We start from the raw sequence: 8,607 nt of genomic DNA on the forward strand, positions 1-8,607 counted from the left end.
TTGCTCCAGAAGCAAGGGTGGGGTGGACAGAACTTTCAGTCAGAATATGGTCTGAAGATATAAGACCTAAGCTGGGGAGATGGTTCAGTGGATAAAGCACTTGCTGGCAAGCATGAGGACCTGAGTTCAGATCCTCCAATTCCAGGTAAAGTTGGACACTGTAGTGCCAGCATCTGCAATCCCAGCATGCTGGGGTAAGAAAGAGGCGGGGGGCTGGAGAGATGGCTTAGCAGTTAAGGCGCTTGCCTGCAAAACCTAAGAACCCATGTTTGACTCTCCAGATCCCACATAAGATGCACAGAAATAAGGCAAGTGCAAGGTCACACATGCCCACTAGGTGGCACAAGTGTCTGGAGTTCTATGCAGTAGCTGAGGCCCTGGCATACCAATTCTCTCTCTCTCTCTCTCTAAAATAAATGAATGAATAAATAAATGAGGAGGTGGAGACTGAAGAATGCCTCAGAAGTTACCGAGCTAGTGAGCCTGGGAAATGCAGCAGTGAATAAGTGAACAACAGGAGACCATACCTCAATCCAGGTGGAAGACAAAGACTGACTCCCAAAGTTGTCCTCTGATCATCACACACGCCATGGTATGAATCCACTCACACTTAAACACACATGAAAAAACACACATACATCATCCCCTCCCCCAAAATTGATACATTATTTTGCCATGAAGGAAAGAATTCTACTTCAGGGGTTGGGGAGACAGCTCAGTGGTTAAAGGTGCTTGCTTGCAAAGCCTGTTGGCCCAAGATTCAATTCCCAAGCCATCCATGTAAGCCAGATGCAAAAAGTAGCACAAGAATCTGGTGTTTATTTTCAACAGCAAGAGACCCTGATACCCCCACCCCTGCACCCAGTGCAAATAAATACAATTTAAGAGACAAGTTCTAGTTCAACTGTCCATTTAACTGATGTATATAGAGCTAGTGGTATCATACTTGTGGTAAGTAACCTCATTCATTGTGCTAATCTTTCCATTTTAAGATCCAACTGAGGGCTGGAGAGATGGCTCAGCAATTTAGGTGCTTGCTTACAAAGCCTAAAGGCCCAGGTTCGATTCCTGAGTACTCAGCCCAGGTACACAGAGTAGCACATATATCTGGAGTTTGTGTGCAGTGGCAGGAGGCCCTGGAACACCCCTTTTATCTCTCTCTCTCTCTCTCTCTGTTTGCAAAGAAATAAATAACAATATATGTTTTTTAAAAAGATCCATCTGAGCTTGGCATGGCAGTGCATATCTATGATTCCTACACTCAAGAGGCAGAAGCAGGAGGTAGGTCGAATAAAAGATATCTACTAGTTGCTGGGTGTGGTGGTGAAAACCTTTAATCCCAGCACTCAGGAAGCAGAGGTAGGAGGATCACTGTGAGTTTGAGGCCTCCCTGAGACTACACAGTGAATTCCAGGTCAGCTTGGACTAGAGTGAAACCTTACCTCGAACAACCAAAAAAAAAAAGATATATATTAGGAGTTATATAAAGACAGTATTTCAAGATAAAGGGGAGATAAATGAGAAAACACAAAATATAAAAGTAAGCCAAAATCCAGTGGCAGAATTTAAACTCTCAATGAAGGCTATGGACTGAGAGAAAATCAAATCTGTGAAGGGGACACTCATTATAATTTGGTGTGCTTAAATATGATCTTGGCCATAGGTCTGTGTCACTTCTCCTCATTTCATAAGGATACCTATATAATAATATGAAGACAGAAGGCTGTGTTTTCTTTCTTTCTTTTTTTTTTTTTTTTTTTTTTTTTTTTGAGGTAGGGTTTCACTCTAGCTCAGGCTGACCTGGAATTTACTATGTAGTCTCAGGATGGCCTTGAATTTATGGTGATCCTCCTACCTCTGCCTCCTGAGTGCTGGGATTAAAGGAGTGTGCCACCACACCTAGCTAAGGCTGTTTTCTTAGATGTTTCCTGATCCAATTGCTGTAGTCCTGTTCTCTATTTAGAAGAACCATGGGCAGCCTGGGTATAAGAAATTCAGACAATCTGAGTTTTGCTGAGACTGAGAAAGTATTAATGTTTCCAGTTTTATGTCCTGAATCCAACAGTTACTTTTATACCCAGCTATAGATAGACTCTTTCTATGATTAACTCTAAATACAGTGTTGGTTTTTTTTTTGTTTGTTTGTTTGTTTTGTTTTTTGGTTTTTTGAGGTAGGGTCTCACTCTAGCCCAGGCTGACCTAGAATTCACTATGGAGTCTCAGGGTGTCCTCAAACTCATGGCAATCCTCCTACCTCTGCCTCCCAAGTGCTGGGAAATACAGTGGTTTTGCTTTTTTTTTAAATTTTTATGTCTTTATTTATTTGAGAGAGAGAGAGAGAGAGAGAGAGAGATCTGGGCCTCTAGCCACTGCAAATGAATTCCAGATTCAAGTGCCACCTTGTGCATCTGGCTTATGTAGGTACTAAGGAATCAAACCTTGGGTCCTTAGGCTTCACAGGCAAGTGCTTTAACCACTAAGCAATCTCTCCAGCCCAAGATACAGTGTTTTAAGAAATCTCTGCAACTACAGACACTTACAAAAGCATTGGTATAGATGAAAGTATAGATATTTAGACTTCTGGATCTCTGTCTCCTTAGAAATGTCTTTAGTCAACTCTAAATGAACCTTCCATTACTAAGGCACATCTAGAAATCTTTCTCAGACAATAGTTTGTTTTTTTTGTTATTGTTGTTTGTTTGTTTGTTTCAAAGTAGGATTTCACTCTAGCCCAGGCTGACCTGGAATTCACTATGTAATCTCAGGGTAGCCTTGAACTCATGGCAATACTCCTACCTCTGCCTTCTGAGTGCTGGGATTAAAGGTATGCACCCCCACACCTGGCTTTCTCTCTCATTCTTGCATTAAAAAAAAAAAGGTGTATGCCTTTAATCCCACCACTTAGAAGGCAGAGGTAGGAGGATCACTGTGAGTTTATGGCCACCCTGAGAATACATAGTGAATTCCAAAAAGTAAATAAAAGGCAGTCTGTTAGGCTTGCCTTGTTAAAAGAAAAAGAGCTGGGTGTGGTGGCACATGCCTTTAATCCCAGCACTCGGGAGGCAGAGGTAAAAGGATCGCCATGAGTTCCAGGCCACCCTGAGACTACATAGTGAATTCCAGGTCAGCCTGGGCTAGAGTGAGACCCTACCTTGAAAAACCTGAATAAATAAGTCAATGAAGCTGGGCGTGGTGCACGCCTTTAATCCCAGCACTCGGGAGGCAGAGGTAGGAGGATTGCCATGAGTTCAAGGCCACCCTGAGACTACAGAGTTAATTCCAGGTCAGCCTGGACCAGAGTGAGACCCTACCTCAAAAAACCAAAAACAACAACAACAAAAAAAGTCAATGAAAATAATAGGTAATAGGAAGAGAAACAAAGGATCAGAGATCAAATCAAAGAATTACAGGTATCCCTGAAAACTAAATACTGACAGGACTGGGGGCAGAGCTCAGGAGTAAAGTGCTTGCCTAGTGGGTACGAGGCTCTGGGTGTAATCCCAGTACCCCCCCCCAAAAAAAATTAGAAACTAGAAATATAAATGCTATCTGGAGAAGAAGTAATCAGAGACAAGATGGAAGAAAACTTCCATGGCTTTCAGTGGAAGACAGAGGGGAGAGAGACGAGAAAGCGGGAGAGAGGGAGGGAGGGAAAGCTCCAAATGATGAGTTGTTATGAGTGTTGAGAAGATTTACCAAGTCCCACTCAAAGTCAGTAAAAAATATGAGTATTTAGGTTAAATTTGGAATGTTGCTTCCTGAAACGACAGTGTAAGAAAGGTGAATATATGAGATCACAGGATCAGAGGACACAGTGGAGGGAAAGAGGAATATGGTTCGACAAATTTTCTAAAGGCAGAAAGCAGCTGGAGGGGCCTAACATTGCTAAGCAAAAATGGAGCAGGATACGAAAATGCTTCCAAAAAGGATTATCAGTAAGTGAGATGGCTCATGCCAAAGGGACCCCTAAGAGTCTCAGGACTTGGGAAAGTGAAGGGCAGTAGTGAGTGGGGTTGAGGCACTGAACAGAAAAATCATCAGGAAGGCTGAAACCCAAGGCTTGGATGCCCACATCGGCTTCCCACCCCGAGCACCCAGGAGCCATCCCTTTGCCACTCCCCCTAGAAGCAGAAGGATGTGAGAGTTGGAGGTACTAAAGACAGTGGTTTGGAAGGATAAGGCAAAGTGGGAAAAAAAGAAAGTTTAAGTTAAAATTCAGAAAGAAAGGAGGATCGCTGTGAGTTCAAGGCCAGCCTGAGACCACATAGTGAATTTCAGGTCAGCCTGGGCTAAAGAGAGACCTTACCTCAAAAAAAAAAAAAAATGGGGAATAGGGAGACTCCAATTTTCAATTCTCCCATCCACAGAATGCTGCCAGTTACTGAGACAACTGAAAAAAAAAAAAAAAAGTGCCTTGGAGGATGGGCGGATTATACCAGGAGGAAAGATTCTATACCGTAATATTGTGGGAGTCCAAAAGCTCCCCTTGGCACTGGGAGAAAGCCAGCTGTCTGAGGAAAGTGCCCTCATGGTAGTATCGGTGTGCATATTCCCAACATGGAAAATCCAAGTATCAACATGATGTTGCTGGGAAAAGGCATACATGCTCAGGATTTGCGGCTGGACAGCTCCCCATTGCTAGTCCCCCTATCACCCTTTCAGGTCGTCCCAACAGCAGGCTCACACACAGAAGAGCACTGTTAGTTTTGTGAACTGAATGAAAATAAAATTATAGCATGGACTACAGCTCAAAGTACAGCAATAGTTTCCTATGTTAAAAAAGGAGGGGCCTGGAGAGATGGCTTAGCAGTTAAATGCTTGCCTATGAAGTGTAAGGACCCCAGTTTGAGGCTCAATTCCCCAGGACCCACGTAAGCCAGATGCACAAGGTGGCACGTGCATCTGGAGTTCAGTTGCAGTGGCTGGAGGCCCTGGCCAGCCCATTCTCCCTCTCTCTCTCTCTCTCTCTCTCTCTCTCTCTCTGCTTCTTTTTCTCTGTCTGTTGTTCTTAAATAAATAAGTAAAAATAAACAAAAAAGGGGGGCTAGGAGCTGGAGGGATGGCTTAGTGGTTAAGGCATTTGCCTGCAAAGCCAAAGGACCCAGGTTAGATTCCTCAGGACCCACGTTAGCCAGATGCACAAAGGGGCACACACATCTGGAGTTCATTTGCAATGACTGGAGGCCCTGGCGCTTCCTCTCTCCCTCTTTCTCTGTCAAATAAATAAACAAATAAAAATAAAATATTTAAAAAGGAGGGCCTAGAGAGATGACTCACTTGGTTAAGGCATTTACCTGCCAAGCCTAAGGACCTGAGTTTGATTTCCCAGTACCCACATAAAGCCACATGCACAAGGTGGCACATGTATCTGAGATTCATTTGCAGTAGCTGGAGGCCCTAATGCACCCTTTCTCTCTCTTTTTGTCTCTCTCTCTCTGCTGGGCATGATGGCACATATCTTTAATCCCAGCACTTGGGAGGCAGAGGCAGAAGGATCATTGTGAGTTGGAGGCCAGCCAGAGACTACATAGTGTATTTCAGGTCAGCCTGGGCTAGAGTGAGAAACTACCTCAAAAAACCAAAAAGGGAGGAGGTGGTGGAGGGGGGAAGAAGAGGAGATAGGAGAAGGGAACCAGGAGAAGAAAAGTGGGCTGATTGAGATTTTTCAGTGGTTAAAGGCATTTGATTTCAAAGCCTACCGGCTTGGTTTGATTCCCCATAACCCATGAAAAGCCAGATGAAAGCTGGGCATGTGGCCCATGCCTTTAATCCCAGCCCTCTGGAGGCAAAGGCAGAAGGTGAGTTAGAGGCCACCCTGAGAATACAGAGTGAATTCCAGGTCAGCATGGGCCAGAGTAAGACCCTACCTCAAAAAAAAAAAAAAAAAAAAAAAAAAAAGAAAAGAAAAGAAAAGAAAAAGAAAGAAAGAAAGAAAAGCCAGATGAACAAAATGACATATGCATCTGGAATTTGTTTGCAGCAGCAAGAGGCCCTGATGTGCTCCCCCCTTTTTTGTTTTGTTTTTTGAGGTAAAGATTTTGCTCTAGCCCAGGCTGACCTGGAATTCACTATGTTGTCTCAGGCTAGCTTTGAACTGGCAGTGGAGGCCCTGGCCAGCCCATTCTGTCTCCCAAGTGCTGGGATTAAAGGCGTGTGCCACCACGCCCAACCCTAAATAAATATTTTAAAAAACTACTGTACCCAGGAGGCAGAGTTAGGAGGATCACCGTAAGTATGAGGCCACCCTGAGACTACATAGTGAATTCCAGGTCAGCCTGGGCTAGAGGGAGATCCTAACTTGAAAAAAAAAAAAAAAGACTACTGTAAACCATCATATTATTTAAGGTAAATTGAGAACACATAGTCTAAGCCATCATAGTCAGACAGTGTTTCCTACACTGGCAGGAGGCCCTGGTACAAAGAGAGAAAGAAAGAAAGGTTAATCCTAAATCTATGTGTTGTTTCCTCCCTGGCATTTGGGGTATTTATTTATGTCTTGGATGGCTTCATGGATTTGTGGTGGTAGGAGGAAGCATTTAGAATGGAAAATGTACTTTTAATTTTTTTTGTTGTTGTTTTTGGTTTTTCAAGGTAGGGTCTCACTGTGGCCCAGGCTGACCTGGAATTCACTGTGTAGTCTCAGGGTGGCCTTGAACTCATGGCGATCCTCCTACCTCTGCCTCCGGAGTGCTGGGATTAAAGACGTGCGCCACCACATCCGGCCCTTTGCCTTTTTGTGGTTGTTTGTTGTTTACAAGTCAGGGTCCCGCTCTAGCCCAGACTGACCTGGCTGTCCATTGTTCCCTGGGTTGCCAGGGGGTCCCTACTCCAGCACCTGGATTTTAGCACCACGTGTTAGAAAAAAAAAAAAAAAGTGGGAAAGAAATGAGAGAGAAGACTCAGGTCAACTGCAGAGACAGGCCTTATTCTGGAAAAGCCAGAGGAGGGCTCTGACCAGGCAGGTCAGAAGTCACCTCCTTAAAGACTAGGGAATACTTATGGGGTGGTGGGGGTCATTGGAATTCTCTGGTTGCAAGGCGGTTTACCTTGCCTCAGGAATTGAGCCACTTCAAGGCAGTGGTAATCAGACAGGTGGTTTGGGCCATTCTAGAAAAGTGATCATTGGAATGGGTGGTCTGGGTCCCTCTTGGGAAACAGAGCATTACAATGTAACGGCGGTCAGCGTTCTTGGGAAACAGAGCATTACAATGTAACGGCGGTCAGCGTCCAAAAACGGAGACATTCTGGTCCTCACACCGGTGATGTAGCTCATTTGACAATGTTTCCCTACTGTGTAGGAAGGCCCTGGACTTGACCTCTACCGCCCTCATGAACGTGGTTGGGTGATGCATGCCTGTAGTTCCTGTGCGGGGAGAGGGGGGCAGGAGGACCCCTGGGGCTCACTGACCAATGAGAGGACCATCTCCAAAAGAGGTGGATGGCATGTCTCAAGATGATCCCTGTGCTCTGGCCTGTATATGCACACATACGTGCACCCACACACATGCACACATACACGTGCACGCACACACACACACACATACACACACACTCACAAAATTTTAAAAAGCAAGCGAGCATATATCAGGTCTGAGAGAGAGCCAAATCAGTAAAGTGTTTGATCCCCAGAACCCATATTTAAAACCACCAAAACCAGCAGCTTACGCTCACTCTTAACCCCAGGGCTGGGTTGCAGAGACAGGCAGATCCCTGGGGCTTGCTGGCTAGTGCAGCCTAGTTTTTTCAGTTCCACACCAGTGAGAGACTGTCTCAATAAGGGTGGGCGAGGGGCCAGGCATGGTGGCACACACCTTTAATCCCAGCATTTAGGAGACAGAGTTAGGAGGATCACTGTAAGTTTGAAGCCACCCTTAGACTACATAGTAAATTCCAGGTCAGCCTGGGCTAGAGCAAGATGACTCAGTCATTAAGGCACTTGCCTGCAAAGCCTAACAACCTTCCGTAGTGCCCATGTAAAGCAGATGTACAAAGTGGCACATGCTTCTGGTGTTTGCTTGAGAAGGGTTAATAGCCTTCCCCGAAAACTAGATGGAACTAAAATGAGTTAATAACTAACCTTCAGATTAGAAGGCCTTAAAGAATGGAGACATCCAGTCCTCCCTAGACAATTCTGCTAAAAAGCGTCTTCTGAGCAAATAACCCTGATGCCTTATCTGCTTCCCTTGGACCTGCAGCTGATTCGGTCTGTTTGCCTTGGGATCCTCCTTATCAGTTTGAACCCCAGCCTGACTCAGTGCTTCAGCCTCCATCCGAGGGAAGGCTGCGGCCCCTCGCTCTACCTCTCAATAAACAATCTGTCTGTAGAGGTCAAGTCCAGGGTTCCCTCTTGCTTTTCTCTTACACTTTCCTTACAGTTTGCTGTGGCAGAAGGCCCTGACGTGCCTGTACCTACTCTATCCGCCTCTCTCTCAAATAAATAAGTAAGTAAGCTACTTAAAACAACAGGGCTGGAGAGATGGCTTAGTGGTTGAGGCACTTGCCTGCGAAGCCTAAGGACCTAGGTCCGATTCCCCAGGACTCACGTAAGCCACAGATGCACAAGGGGGCGCATGTGTCTGGAGTTCATTTGCAGGGGCTAGAAGCCTT

This window comes from Jaculus jaculus, chromosome 9 (genome assembly GCF_020740685.1).
Source record: "Jaculus jaculus isolate mJacJac1 chromosome 9, mJacJac1.mat.Y.cur, whole genome shotgun sequence".
In the NCBI taxonomy this organism is placed as follows: domain Eukaryota; kingdom Metazoa; phylum Chordata; class Mammalia; order Rodentia; family Dipodidae; genus Jaculus; species Jaculus jaculus.